At 37.5% G+C, this 11,692-nt stretch overlaps 1 pseudogene; it reads left to right on the top strand.

Annotated features, from left to right (window-relative positions):
* Positions 1–1,547: 1,547 nt before the first annotated feature.
* Positions 1,548–9,537, top strand: LOC123250313 (annotated as a pseudogene).
* The last annotated feature ends 2,155 nt before the right edge of the window (positions 9,538–11,692 follow it).

Below are 11,692 nucleotides of genomic sequence, written 5' to 3'. Positions count from 1 at the left end.
TTTTCCTAATCTAGGTGAAGGATTTGGTAGATTTATTCATGCTACTTCACCATTCTGGTTATATTCAACCATGTTGTGAAGACAACTATGAAAATCTTAAGAATTCAGGTCAATGCAATGACTGACCACAATTCAATGAAACTAGAAATAGATCATACCTTAAACTATTTACCAAGATAAGATAATATTGTATACATGACTTAGTATTAAAGGGAAATATGAACAAATTAGAACAGGTAGCATAGTATCTGTCAGATTTATGGATAGATATGAAGATCTTATATTTAAGTTAATTTCTTTTTACATTTCTTAGTATAAAACTAATTCTTCTTTTATGTAACTAAGTGCTAGAAAAGCTAGTTTTAGTTATTATTTAACTGGGAAACATAAGTAGAGAGTTAGCTTAAGAGATCCTACTATAAACCTTTTTATTGTTGGAAGCCACTCAGAGAAATCAAGTCTTTTAGCAGAATCTCTGGACCCCATCAAGACCAATGTAGTTTAGCGAAGTTCTACCCTGGTTTTTGTGACCTGAAAATCAGGGTCACAGAATGGATGGCCTATCCAAAAACCTTTGACCCCTCTCTGTGGCTCCTTTCATTATTGAAAACATATTAATTTAAATTTTTAGCCTCAAGTTTATAGAAAGCATCTAAATACTCTATAAGTAAACCAGCAGTTAAGAAGTTAATGATTTTTACCTAAGCTGAAAGGAGCAGAAATTAGCAGAGACTTCCCTGTATCTGTATCCCAGACAGCTCAAGAACAAAGCAGGCAGAGACAGAAAAATTCCACATTCAGCTAAGCACTTTCCACCCCATAATCTTAAAGGCTCATTCTGTAAAGATACCTTTTGAAGTATGGAAGATTTTTACTAAAATAATTTTTAGATAAAATAAGGCTCATTTCTAACTTTGGACCATGTCTCATCCATACATAATCTTCATGAGAAAATTTTCTTGTAAGTCATATGCTAATCATGATGTAATTCTGTAACCTTGATGTGTCTGTGCAGTTGTGAACTCCATTATGCTTTGTGAGAAACTGTTATTTGAAATGTTATAAAATAAAAATGCTCAGAGACTTTTTTGGAGCAGTCATGAGCTGACAGAAGATGGTTCCCAGCTTCATTATTTCTCACCTAAACCGTGCATCTCTCCAGATCCTCGGAGCTGTTGGTTAGCTTCCAACATTTTTATGGCAAGTGCCCACCTCTACATTACTATCTCTTGATTCTGAATATATGTAATAGAAGTAATCATAGTTGTAAAAGAAGGAATATACTTGCTGATCTAAGAATTTATGTCAATACAGGATTCTCAGATTTTATAACTCATAGATTTACTTTCATTCATTCATTCATTCATTCATTCATTCATTTGTTTTTTGTTTCTTTAATTTACCTTTATGTATCTTCTTATGAGTTATTATTTGGCTCCCTTCTGTGGTGGCAGCACTGCGTCCTCAGGTCCAGGCTGTGATTCCATCAGCAGCAACTGCAGTAGCACTAGGCAGCCCTGGTCCTTGGTCCTGATCCTGAACAAAAAATGGTGCAGAAGAAAGCAACTGAACTTAAGGGTTTCCATCATTCTTTCAAGGGATAGAATTCTTTTGAGCTGGCCTTCCCAGTCAACCCATCCAACCACCTAGAATCTGTCTTCAATTTTGAATATCCAGCTGGTCCTTATAGGTCCTCAAGCCAGCCTATCAACATCCAAGATGCTAAGAAAATGAGTTGGAACATTACAGGGCCATAGACAGCTTCTCTGGAAGGTTCAAAAGTTTCTGGGGGAAGGAATACTGAGGAAGGATCCCATGCCCTTGTCCAGACATGCATCAACCTCATTACTAACAAAGAATATGCCATGAAGAAAGCACCTGGATCACATACGGAGTTGGGTGTTTTGGGAGGTAGAGATGCTATACCAGTGCCAGGGACATCAAAATGTCCTTGAACTGATAGAGTTCTTTCAGGAAGAAGATAGATTCTACTTGGTGTTTGAGAAGATATAGGGTGGCTCCATCCTCACTCATATCCATCAGCTATGTCATTTCAATGAGTTTGAGGCCAGCATGGTTGTTCAGGATGTGCCAGCTACCTTGACTTATGCACAATAAAGAGATAGCACACAGGTTTCCGGGTTAAGAAGGCAGCAGAGTAAAAAGCAGCTCTTAACCTCTCCTGACCGAAACATACAGGACTTCTCAAGGGGGCAGAAAAACAAACCCAGTTGAACGGAGGGACCCCACAACATGGTGCAGCATGGAAGGTACGTGGAATTGGGACATTTCCATGCTATAAAGGGGTGAAACAGCTCTCACTAAATCGCAGGCTGAGCAACTCACACACACACACACACACACACACACACACACACCACCTGCAGCACCAAAGCCAGGTCAAAAGTAATAGAGCAAGTTTGGGCCACCCATTGGGTCATTGGAAGCTCCAGGGTCTGTTCCTGAGAGCGGCAAGATTTGGGACCCCAAAAAGCTGAGGAAAGCACATGGACTCTGAGCGTGGACACAGAGCACAGACGCGGGTGGAAACCCAGGCTGAGGTGGACACAGGTGGGAGAGAAGGCTCTGAAACCCTGAGTGGGGAACCAGTGCAGACGGGTATACGACTGTGGAAGCAGAGCCCTGAGACTTGTAAAGGAGCCTCCTGCAGAGGATCAAGCAAGAGGGTCCACCAGGGGGCTTGACCTTGGAAAAAACCAGACCTCAGACCTCAGGAGCCAAAAGACCACAGACAAACCCTGAGCACGAGGATAAAGCTGAGAAGTTTCTGGGCTAAGGATGGCTACCCAGAACCAGGAAGTCCAGAAGAGAGAGAAAAAGATTAACAACAAGAAAAAGAAATCTTTAACACTTGACAACTTTTACACAGAGAAAATCCAGACTACCGAGCAATCAGAAGAGGAGAAAAAACAAGCAATCACATCCGAACCATCCCAAGATAATCAAAACCGGTCACAAACTCTTGAAATGTTCAAAACTGAGATGACGAGAAAGTCGGAAAAGATTTGGTCAGAGAAATGGGAAGTAGCTCAAAAAGAAATCAGGTGAGAAAATAACAGTTTAAAAGGCAGAATTTCGCAATTGGAAAGTGAGTCAAGTCAACTGAAGACCAGAATTGACCAGATTGAAAAGGAAAACCAAAAGATCATAGCTGAAAACCAGTCCTTAAAGGCTAGAATTGAACAATTAGAAGCTAATGATCTCTCAAGACAACAAGAACAAATAAAACAAAGCCAAAAGACTGAAAAAATAGAAGGAAACATGAAATATCTCAATGAGAAAGTGACAGACCAAGAAAACCGGTCTAGAAGAGACAATTTGAGAATCATTGGTCTCCCTGAAAAGGGTGAAATTAATAGAAATTTCAACTCCATACTAAAAGAAATTATTCAGCAAAATTGCCCTGAGGTTCTACAACAAGAGGGCAATATAGACATTGAAAGGATCCATACATCACCCTTGACATTCGATCCAGATAAGAAAATGTCCAGGAATATAATAGCAAAATTTAAGAGCTTCCAAGTAAAAGAAAAAATCTTACAAGAAGCCAGAAAGAGACAATTCAAATACAAAGGAGCACCAATCAGGATCACACAGGATCTGGCAGCCTCCACGCTAAAAGACCTGAAAGCTTGGAATATGATATTCAGAAAGGCAAGAAAGCTGGTCCTACAACCACGGATCAACTACTCATCAAAATTGACTATATACTTCCAGGGTAAAGTATGGGCATTCAACAAAATTGAAGATTTCCAAGTATTTGCACAGAAAAGATCAGGGCTAAATGGAAAGTTCAATATCCAACCACAAAAATTGAGAGAAACCTGAAAAGGTAAATAAGAAACAGAGGGGAAAGAAAGAAAACTCATAATTTTTAAATTTGCCTTTCTAAGGGCCTCAGTAAGATCTAATTATCTGTATTCCTATGTGGAGAAATGCTATGTATAATTCTCTGTAGTGAACTCTATTCACTATTAAGTATTCACAATTATAGTAATCAGAAGAATAATTCACAGGGAGAGGGTGGAGCGCTGAATGGTCTAAGATGATATGGGGGGTGGGAAAGAGGAGGGTGAATGGAGGGGGACAGCAGGAGAAACTTGAGAGAATAATAAAAATAGGATAATCTATTACACAAAAAGAGGGCATGGGAGGGAGAGGGGACAAATACTATAATAAGAATGAGAGGAAGAGAGCATTAAGAGGTAATTTTTAAACCTTACTCTCAGCATAATCAACTTGGAGAGGAAAGAGTAGCTATACTATCCATTGGGATATAAAATTCTATCTAACCCTACTGAGAAAGTCAGAAGGGATAAACCAAGAGGAGCAGGGAGAGGGGAGGTCAAAAAAGGGAGGGGAAAAGAAGGGAGAGGGAATTTATTAGGCCTTCAAAACAAAAAGAGTAGAATAACAAGGGAGGAGATAGAAAGGGAAGTTAATCAAGGGAGGAGATAAGGGATACCAGCTTAATAGCAAACCACTGATTTAAAAGGAAATAGTTTAAGAAGAAGGGGTAGGAATAGAGGAGAATAGAAAAATGTCAGCGTATGCAAAGCTGATAATTATAACCCTGAATGTGAATGGGATGAACTCTCACATAAAACGGAAGCAAATAGCAGAGTGGATTAGAAACCAAAATCCTACCATATGTTGTCTAAAAGAAACACATATGAGGTCAGTGGACATACACAAGTTTAAGGTTCAGGGCTTGAGCAAAATCTTTTGGGCATCAAATGAGAAAAAGAAGGCAGGAGTGGCTATTATGATTTCTGACAAAGCCAAAGTAAAAATAGATATGATTAAAAAAGACAGGAAAGATCATTACATCCTGATTAAAGGCACTATAAACAATGAGGAAATAACACTCCTCAATATGTATGCACCAAGTGGCATAGGACCCAAATTCATGAAGGAGAAACTGGCAGAGCTCAAGAAGGAAATAGATAGTAAAACCATACTAGTGGGAGATCTAAATATTCCTCTTTGAGATCTAGATAAATCAAACCAAAAAATAAATAAGAAAGAGGTAAGAGAGGTGAATGAAGTCCTAGAAAAATTAGATTTAATTGATATGTATAGAAAAATAAATAGGGACAAAAAGGAATACATCTTCTTTTCTGCTGCACATGGTATATTCACAAAGATTGACCATGTAATAGGGCATAGAAACATTGCAAACAAATGCAAAAGAGCAGAAATAATAAATGTAGCCTTCTCAGACCATAATGCAATAAAAATAATAATTAGTAAGGGCACCTGGACAGGTAAATCAAAAAGCAATTGGAAATTAATCAGTATGATTCTCCCAAACCAATTTGTCAAAGAATAAATCATAGAAACCATCAACAATTTCATTGAAGAGAATGACAATGATGAGACATCCTACCAAACTCTGAGTGATGCAGCCAAGGCAGTACTCAGGGGGAAATTTATATCCTTAAGTGCATATATTAACAAATTAAGGAGGGCAGAGATTAATGAATTGGGCAATCAAATTTAAAAATTAGAAAGTGAGAAAATTAAAAATCCCCACATGAAAACTAAATTAGAAATACTAAAAACCAAGGGAGAAATTAATAAAATCAAAAGTAAAAGAACTATTGAATTACTAAATAAGACCAGAAGCTGGTATTTTGAAAAAACAGATAAAATTGACAAAGTACTGGTCAATCTAATTTAAAAAAGGAAAAAAGAAAACCAAATTGACAGTATCAAAGATGAAAAGGGAGACCCCACCTCTAATGAAGGGGAAACTAAGGCAGTCATTAAAAACTACTTCGCCCAACTTTATGGCAACAAATATAACAATTTAGGAGATATGGATGAATATTTTCAAAAATGTCAATTGCCTAGATTAACAGCAGAAGAAATAGAATACCTAAATAATCCCATATCAGAAATAGAAATTGAACAAGCCATCAAAGAAATCCCTAAGAAAAAATCGCCAGGACCTGATGGATTCACAAGTGAATTCTATCAGACATTCAAAGAGCAACTAATCCCAATACTATACAAATTATTTGATATGATAAGCAAAGAAGGAGTCCTACCAAATTCCTTTCATGACACAAATATGGTACTGATTCAAAAGCCAGGGAGATCAAAAACAGAGAAAGAAAACTACAGACCAATCTCCCTAATGAACATAGATGCAAAAATCTTAAATAGAATAGTAGCATAGAGACTCCAGCAAGTAATTAAGAAGATCATCCACCATGATCAGGTGGGATTTATACCAGGAATGCAAGGATGGTTCAACATTGAGAAAACCATCCACATAATTGACCATATCAATAGTCTATCAAAAAAACTCACATGATCATCTCAATAGATGCTGAAAAAGCCTTTGACAAAATACAGCATCCATTCCTATTGAAAACACTGAAAAGTATAGGAATAAAAGGATCTTTCCTAAAAATAATAAACAGTATATACCTAAAGCCATCAACAAGCTTTATATGCAATGGGAATAAATTAGAAGCCTTCCCAATAAGATCAGGTGTGAAACAAGGATGCCCATTATAACCTGTATTATTCAACATAGTACTAGAAAGACTAGCAGTAGCAATTAGAGAAGAAAAAGAACTTGAAGGTATCAAAATAGGCAAGGAGGAGACTAAGCTATCAATCTTTGCAGATGATGTGATGGTATACTTAAAAATTCCTAGAGAATCAACTAAGAAGCTTGTAGAAATAATCAACAACTTTAGCAAAGTTGCACCATACAAAATAAATGCACATAAATCATCAGCATTTCTATACATTTCCAACACATTAGAGCAGCAAGATGTAGAAAGAGAAACACCATTTAAAATCACCCTAAACAATATAAAATACTTGGGAATCTATCTACCAAAACAAATACAGCAATTATATGAAAACAACTACAAAACACTTTCCAAACAAATAAAACTGGATCTAAACAACTGTAAAGGCATTGGTTGCTCATGGGTACGACGAGCTAACATAATAAAAATGACTATTCTACCTAAATTAATTTACCTATTTAGCGCCATACCTGTCAAACTACCAAAAAACTTCTTTACTGAATTAGAAAAAGCTATAACGAATTTCATTTGGAATATCAAAATATCAAGAATATCAAGGGAAATAATGAAAAAAAATGTGAAGGAAGGGGGCCTAGCAGTACCAGATATTAAACTATAATATAAAGCAGCAGTCATCAAAACAATATGGTACTGGATAAGAGACAGAGAGGAGGATCAGTGGAATAGACTTGGGGTAAATGACATCAGCAAGACAGTGTATGATAAACCCAAAGAGCCCAACTTTTGGGACATGAATGCACTATTTGACAAAAACTGCTGGGAAATTTGGAAAACAATATGGGAGAGATTAGGTTTAGATCAACATCTCACACACTACACCAAGATAAATTCAGAATGGGTGAATGACTTGAACATAAAGAGGGAAACTATAAATAAATTAAGTGAACTCAGAATAGTATACTTGTCAGATCTTTGGGAAAGGAAAGAATTTAAAACCAAGCAAGAGTTAGAGAAAATTACAAAATGTAAATTAAATGGTTTTGAATATATAAAACTAAAAAGCTTTTGTACAAAAACAATGTAGTCAAAATCAGAAGGGAAACAACAAATTGGGAAAAAAAATCTTTATAACAAAAAACTGTGACAGGGGTCTAATTACTTAAATATACAAGGAGTTAAATTAATTGTATAAAAAATCAAGCCATTCCCCAATTGATAAATGGGCAAGAGACATGAATAGGCAATTTTCAGGTAAAGAAATCGAAACTATCAATAAGCACATGAGAAAGTGCTCTAAATCTCTAATAATTAGAGAAATGCAAATCAAAACAACTCTGGGGTATCACCTCCCACCTAGCAGATTGTCTAAAATGAAAGAAGGGGAGAGTAATGAATGCTGGAGGGGATGTGCCAAAATTGGGACATTAATGCATTGCTGGTGGAGCTGTGAACTGATCCAACCATTCTGGCTGGCAATATGGAACTATGCTCAATGGGCTATAAAAGGCTGCCTGCCCTTTGATCCAGCCATGCCACTGTTGGGTTTGTACCCCAAAGACATTATAGATAAACAGACTTGTAGGAAAATATTTATAGCTGCCCTTTTTGTAGTGGCAAAAAACTGGAAAAGGATGGTATGTCCTTTAATTGGGGAATAGCTGAACAAATTGTAGTATATGCTGGTGATGGAATACTATTGTGCTAAAAGGAATAACAAACTGGAGAAGTTCCAGGTGAACTGGAAAGACCTCCAGGAACTGATGCAGAGTGAAAGGAGCAGAGCCAGAAAAACACTGTACACAGAGACTGATATACTATGGTAATATCAAATGGAATGGACCTCTGTACCAGTAGCAGTACAAAAATCCAGGGCAATTCTGAGGGATTTATGGTAAAGAACGCTACCCATATCCAGAGGAAGGACTGCAGGAGAGGAAACATATAAGAAAAACAGCTGCTTGAAAGCAAGGGACATGATTGAGGATGTGGACTCGAAACTACCACACCAATGCAACTACCAACAATTTGGAAATAGGTCTTGATCAAGGACACATGATAAAACCAGTGGAAATGTGTGTTGGCCATTGGTGGGGGGGAATGCTGGGGGGTGAAGGGGAAAGTAGGAGCATGAATCATGTAAACATGTTAAAAATGAATATTAATAAATGTTTAAAATTTAAAAAAAAGAAGAGATAGCACACAGGTTTCTTCAGCCTAAAAACATCCTCTGCGAAAATTCTATCCAGCAATCTCCAGTCAAGATCTGTGACTTTGACCTTGACAGGGGCATCAAGCTCAATGGGTATTGCTCTCCCATCTTCACCCCAGAGGTGCTCACACCATGTGGCTTAGCAGGGTACTTGGCCCCCAAGGTGGTGGAAACTTTCAATGAGGAGGCCACTATCCATGACAAATGTTGTGACCTACGGAGCTTCAGGGTCATCCTCTACATTCTGCTCAGTGGCTACCAAACCTTTGTATGTCACTGTGGCAGCAACTGAGGCTGGAACCTGGGCAAAGCTTGTTACACCTTCCAGAACATGCTTTTTGAGAGTATCCACACAGGCATATATGTGTTACATGAAAATGACTGGACCTATTTCTCCTTTGGAGCCAAAGACCTCATCTCTAAGCTGCTCCTCTGGGATGGCAAAAAGAGGCCTAGTGTGACCCAGGTCCTGCAGCACCCTTGGGCTCAGAGTGCTACATGAGATAACACATTTCCCACTCCAAAAATCCTGCAAGAAACAGCAGTGCCAAAGAATTCACCTCCTTTCTCAACAGAGGCAATTTCTGTGAAACACAAGCTGGCCCAGTGTGAAGAAGATGAAGAGGAGAAAAAGCAACCTATCATCTTCATCAAAACTATCTCCATTCCATTCAGTTGTCACCACCATCCAAGTCAAAGCTGGGCCAATGGAGGCAGAAGGCCACCCTATGCAAAACCCTGCCAGCCCCCCAACACCTGGTCAGCCCCTTGGTCCTGGTCAGCAACCACAGGTAACATCCCAAACCAGTTCCCGCACCAGCACCTCTTGCACATTCATCCTATTGAGGTTTGGGTGGTGGGATGTAGGTGTGAGAGATGGGGGATCTTTGTTTGTTTGTTTTGTTTTGTTTAAACTCTTGCCAGCTGGTGTCACTCCCTCCTCTGGCTGGTTTCCAGGGAGTTCAGCTAATCTTGGGAGTAGTTTTTTTTTTTTAATTTTTAAATGGTTTAATGGTATTTACCATCAAAGAAGAATGTGGCAACATTGAAGGGTGTGAGGTACACTGACATCTGTGGGTCCTTTTTATTTTTGAGCGTTTCCTCCCTTCCTACACCAAAGGATGCGCAATAAGTCCAGCTCAGCCCATACTGTGAAAGATGACCAGTCAGATGTGTGAAAAGTCATATGGCTTTCCATCCCCTGCCTCATCTTCCAGCCCTCAGTTTACTCTCACTCCCCTCCCAGACTGAGTGTAAACAATATTAAGACTTTCAGAGCCAACATGTGGGAGGTGGAGGGGGGGGTATGTCGAGGGGAATCCCCCCATTTATGTGCATATTTTATATAATCATAAATATTTTATATATACATATATATGATATATATGAAGTTAATTTCCCTTATGTCAAAAAAGTTATTGGTTGAAGGCATAAGTATTAAGATCAATAAATTGCTTGGACCTCATACTAGAATTTATTAACTATTGGCTACTTTGAGTATGTAGGGTTTTATTAATCAATGATTTGTGTTAACTGTCAAAAGCTATGAAAACAACTGTGAACATCCACAAGATGTCTTCCATCACAAACTGGGTTTTATGGGATCATTGATTCTATTTATTCACAAATGAAGTCAGGTTTTCTGTTCAGGATTATGGTCCAGAAATTTTTTTTACATTAGTAGAATTTAGAAATAAACAAGAGCTAGAAAATATTGTGAAATGGATAGTTTTTAATACATTAAATTGAAAGGTTTTTTTTACAAATAATATTAAGATAATCACAATTAGATAGGAAACAGTAGGGGCAGCTAGGTGACTCTGTGAATTGAGAGCCAGACCTAGTGCCAGGAGATCCTGGACTCAAATTTGGTCTCAGACACTTTTTATCTGTGTGACTCTGGGCAAGTCACTTAACCTCAATTGCCTAGCCCTTACCAGTCTTCTGACTTGGAAATAATATTTTGTATAGATTATGTGGTGGAAAGTAAGAGGTTTTTTTTGTTTTATTTTAAAGAAGTAAGCAAGTAAGTTGGGATAAAAATTCTATAGGCATTTTTTCAGATAAGGATCTCATATATAAAATATATGGAGAACTTTGTCAAATATATGAGAATTTGAGCCATTTTCCAATTGATAAGTGGTCAAATGTATAAACAGACAGTTTTTGGATAAAGAAACTAAAGGTGTATTTAGTTATGTGAAAAATGCTCTAAGCCTTAATGATTAGAGGAATTCAAATCAAAGAAACTTATGTATCTCACAAATATCAGATTAGTTTAAATGATAAAAGACAAAATGACAAATGCTGGAGGGCTTGTGGAAAAATAGAAACATATACCTGGTTTGTGTAACTTTGAAATGATACAACCATTCCAAAGAGCAATCTGGAAAAAATACTCAAAGGATTATAAAACTGGCTAGACCTTTTAATCCAGTAATAATACTATTACATTTATTTCCTAAGGTGATCAAGGAAAAAGGAAAAGAAACTATTTGTTCTAAAATATTTAAATCATCTCCTTCTGTAGTTCCAAAGAACTGGAAACTGAAGGGATGTCAATCAGTTCGAAAATGCCTGAACAAGTTATGGTGTATAACTGTAATGGAACACTATCATGCCATAAAAAATGACAAAAAGGATGATCAGAAAAGTGCAGGGAATGAAATGATGCAAAGTGAAGCAAGCAGAACTAGGAGAACATTGTACACAGTGATAGCAATAATATGTGATGATCAACTGTGAATGACTTAACTTATCAAAGAGGCAGGGATCAAGGATGACTGCAAGGGATTCAAAACAAAAAGGGATATCACACAGTCCAAATGCAGACGAAAATATACTGTTCTTTCTTTTTTTTAATATTTATTAATATTCATTTTTAACATGGTTACATGATTCATGCTCCACCATTCCCCTTCAACCCCCCCCCCCGGACCCCACACCCATG

The sequence above is a fragment of the Gracilinanus agilis genome, chromosome 1 (genome assembly GCF_016433145.1).
Source record: "Gracilinanus agilis isolate LMUSP501 chromosome 1, AgileGrace, whole genome shotgun sequence".
Classification (NCBI taxonomy): Eukaryota; Metazoa; Chordata; class Mammalia; order Didelphimorphia; family Didelphidae; genus Gracilinanus; species Gracilinanus agilis.
Note: the sequence above shows the minus strand (reverse complement) of the source record. Positions and strands in the feature narration are given on the sequence as shown.